Source organism: Lolium perenne, chromosome 7 (genome assembly GCF_019359855.2).
Source record: "Lolium perenne isolate Kyuss_39 chromosome 7, Kyuss_2.0, whole genome shotgun sequence".
Lineage (NCBI taxonomy): Eukaryota > Viridiplantae > Streptophyta > Magnoliopsida > Poales > Poaceae > Lolium > Lolium perenne.
Genome location: NC_067250.2, coordinates 261943419 through 261948132, shown reverse-complemented (window position 1 = coordinate 261948132; position 4714 = coordinate 261943419).

Sequence of the window (4714 nt, the reverse complement as noted above, 5' to 3'; positions counted from 1 at the left end):
TGCCCAAATGGTTTGAAACCAACACTAAACCTCATCTAACCCTAAATAAACCCTACACCATGCCCTTTGATCAAATAAAAAGAAAAGGAGATAAAAATAGAAATACACATATGAGCCTAAGACTATATTTGAAAACTAGGTCTAGGACATGATCTACCTTTGCTAGATGGTTTGAAAATATTAAGAAACCCTACCTAGTACTCAACAAAGCCAAGCCAAGGTGAAACAAAACAAAATAAAGAAAAATCAAAATGTCCACAGAGGCATATGAGAGGAATTGGCAAAAATGTAAATTTGAGCAAATGACCTCAAGACTTGGTATGAATGGTTGGATCACTACCCTATACCATTTTAACTATCAACAACATCATTTGGGTCAAGAAAAATCAAATCAAAAATCAAAGAAATACAAATTCCAAATTGCATGTGATAATGGTCACTTGTGCCATATTTAATATCTTACCCACTTTGAGCCCTTTTATTAAGAGTTTCTTAAACCAAACCTTGCCAACTCTTTGCACCTCATCCAAGACCTCATGAAAGTGAACAACTTGTTCAAAGTCAACCTTGCTGGTTCAAAGTCAAACTCTCAATATAAGCATGCCAAGATGCCATTTTGAAATAGATTCTAGATTACCCAAATATTTCGAATTGTCACAAATCAACTCCAAAACCCAAACCAATGCCACCATTGGATGCCAAACATTATTTAGAACTCAACCATGCAGAATTTTGCTCAAAATTCAACTCACAAGAGACTTTTGCTTGCCATGTATGTGGAGCACATAGAATAGAATTAGGGTACAACCACTATTTAACCACTATTCACCACCTCACCCTCTCTCTCTTGTGATCATCCATAGTACATTGTACCCCTAACCACTCTCAATGACCTCATCTAGCCTTGCCATGATCACCTTGACACAAGGACACTCCATGTCATTGCATATGTCACACACATGTTGACATTGATCATTTGTGCATACCCTAGCTCACTCCCACCTTGCCCACCATGTAAAATAGCCTGGCCTCACCTCACTCATGCTTGCCATGCCCTCAGAGACAAAGAAGTATGCACACAAAATCATAGAACAAGACCATGCCGGCCCCCCGTCTCACCACCATCACACCACCTGCCCCTGGTCCTCTCCTACCTCTCTAATCTTGTCAAACCAGTCGACCTCATCACCCTGAACACGCCAGACATGATTTCAGGTCAAGGGGAACACGACACACGCCAGACCGTGACGTGGTCACCGCGGCCAGGTCGTGCCAGAGCGTGCACAATGACGCTCTGGACACGACAGGGCACGGCAGTACCTCACCGCCTCAGACCTTCCCTCCCTCTCTCCTTTTACACGAACACCCTCCACGACGTAAGCTAGCTCCCAGACACGGTGTTTTGGACGGGGGAGCACTGTCGCCGTCGTCACAGACGACGACTGTCCGCCGCCGTGCTCGGGTACACGATGATGACAACGATGCTCATGTGCTCCATTTTCAACGCCCGGACGCCCGTCGTGTCCGCCTCGACGTCACCAACCCTACAGCACCCTCGCCCGTGACGCTAGCCCACTGTAGGCGCGTCGACGGCGATGACCTCACCCGCACCCTCGGCCACCTAGCGCCGCTGTAAAAGGGGAGCACCCCGGCCTCCATTTCTCACACCAATCGACTTCCCTCCTCTCTCTGATCCTCCTCCGCCCACCACCTCTCCACATTGTCGCCGGTAGAACCCCAATCGCCAGCTCAAGTCCGCGGCGGAGCTGCAGAAGGCGCCATGGATTTCGTCCATCCCCGGAGCTCCCACGACCACCGTTGAGCTCGCCGTCGTCGACAACGTCGCCTCGCGTCAACGCCGCCGCTCGCCAGAGCCCAGGGTCGCCGCCGACCACCTTCCTCCGCCGTGCCAGCACCTCCCCTCTCGTCGACGTGGACGACGCACGTGAGCCGTTGATCTCACTTCTAATCTTACGGTCCAAACCAAACCATACCGTTTCGGTTTTATAGAGCCACTGACAAGCGGGGGCCATTGTCAGGTGGCCCGCTGCGTGCGAGACGCGATAGCTGGGCCGGCCCAATCCTTTTCCCCTCTGTGCAGCCCACCTCGTTTTCCCGCCGGCCCGTGAATTCAAATCTAGGTTAAATCAAATTAATTCAAATGCTTACAGATGTCCTCTTTAAATTTAAATAAAACAAAATACACCAAACCAAATTTGACCAATTTTATATATTGGGAAAGCTCATGAAATGTTCTATCCAACCCCACTGGATTTACATCAAGATCTATAATAGATTTTAAATAGTAAAAATAACAAGATAGAGAGTTTTCAGAATTCAAATAAATTTATAAAATCAACCATAATGAATTTTGAGGTGTTTCAAATTCTCATAATTCACATTTCAAATACTCTAATTGATTATGTAAGAATATGATAGGGTTTCTTCATATGATCATGGGCTAGAATCAAAAATTTGCTATGTAGTCAATACTAGCCCATTTAAATTATTTCCAAATTTAGGATTTTAAATCTATGAGGTGTAGCACCTCATTTAAATCATCTTCCCAAGTGGTATGAAGTAATGTGATGACCCTTGTTGCTTGGTCTCATATTTGCTCACTTGGGGATATTAAATCAAATAGGATTTAAATTGCATGAGGTATAGAACCTCATTTAAATTATGTTTCTCAAATAATAAGTGGGAAGTGTTGACCTTGGTCAACATGTGACCATACATTGTTATTTGAGATGGATTATTCTCAATTAAATCTTTGTCTCAAGTAAATCAACATGATGTAGCAACTATGGTCTAATTTTTATCTATATTGAATTATTTGAGGACATTAAATCATTACCATGTTAGTATTAAATTGCATGAGGTGTAGCACCTCAATTAAATCATTTTCCCAAATGATGATTATGAAGTGATGACCTTGGTCAACATGAGTTCATATATTATCATATGAGGAAATTAAATCTTAACAAGATTCAATGAGAGGAAATTATTTCTCCAAAGAATTAAATAGAAACCTTAATTAATATTTTTAATGAGAGGAAATTATTTTTCTTAAGAAGAAAACAAAGTCAACCAACATAATAATAATTTTGTGATGCTAGCCTAACTTGTGTGACTCATGTGTGTGCTTGGTCTAGCATTTAAGTTTTGTTTGGTGATTGTATCCTCGTATACGTTTATAGACGCTAGTACCGGAGACTATCAAGAGGAGGAGGTATTCTACCAAGAAGAAGAAGAGAACTTTGATCAATACACCACTGAAGGCAAGCTAATATTCTTGCAAGCTACCCTAATGCAAAGCTCTACAAGAGCAAGGCACCATTACATATTACTTTACTTAATGATCATATCCCAAGTTTTTACCTTACAAGTTTTGACTTTGGTTTATCAAAGTTTACTTTTTGATTCATGATTCACTTGGTCTAGATATGGAGTAGTACAAGAGCATCAAATTTAGCCTAGAGCAATACCAGCTAATTAGCACCCCTCATGACTAGTTGCTAGTGACAAGGTATTAACTTGTCAATGCCTACGGATTGTAGACTAGGGTTTAGTTGGATGTAGAGGGCAAGTAGATCTCGAAGGTTTCAGCCGAAAAGTACTCGACGAATATAGAACTAGGGTTGTGTTGACAGTAAATTCGATCCTTTCTTTGTCCCTCGACTCCCCCTTTTATAGGAGGTGGAGCCGAGGGTTTCGTAATACACAAGTTTACAGAGTCCGGGAGGGTTTCTGACCCATCCCGCAAGATTACAAATATCGTTTCCTAATACAACTCTAGCTTTCCTTAATAGCATCTTGGGCTTCCGAATCTTCTTATTCTTCGGGTCGTGGGCCTTTAGTAAACCCCGGGTACCATCTTCGGCAGGCCCATTGGGGATGCCTATGTCAGTAGCCCCCGAGATTTTGCTTGAATCGCAGAGTCATGGAAAATCCCAAATTTTATCATTCAACACATCTGCCGAATTCATCACATATCTTTAGATATGCAATTCTATATTGTACAGGGATAATGGTAGTTGGGGCTAGTTCATCTGACGGATCAGGTACTAGTTAACTGCTCTAGTGGCAATCCGCAAAAACCTACTTCAAGATCACGTCCCTGGACATGATCTCGGGATACTGGTGTAAACTTCGAAAGGCGCCGCTTAAGGTCTTACCATTCTGTCGAGTCCCAGTCATATTTTATCGGGTACCTAACGCGTCCGTTAGGATATTTCTTCGTATCTGTTGATACGGAAAAAAGTACAAACCGACGTCACAGACGGCGCTACGCCGCGCAGAATGGATCTGGGGTCTTACCTTCGCAATGTTTTGCGGCATTCAGAGATTATTCGCTAATTTGGCGCTCTGAGAATATATTGTCGTGTGCTTTTTCGGCTGTTTGAATAGCACATTTCATCGAGTCAATGTATGACTTATTTTGCCTTCCCGATGGGAGTATATGTCGAGTTATTTGTATAACTCGAAATATGCTCACTTCTTCTTTTTTATTTTTTCTTTCTCTCTTTTTTTTTATAATTTCATCGGGCACGCGAACAGCGTTCCCGATGGGAGTAGCCCCCGAGGCTACAGCCAAGGACTTGTGCTTGGTTGTAGGCTCAACACTTTATTGCCTCATGTCAATATATTTTCATTCTTTCTCGAATTTTTATATTTATCGGGTGCGCGACCAGCGCTCCCGATGGGAGTAGCC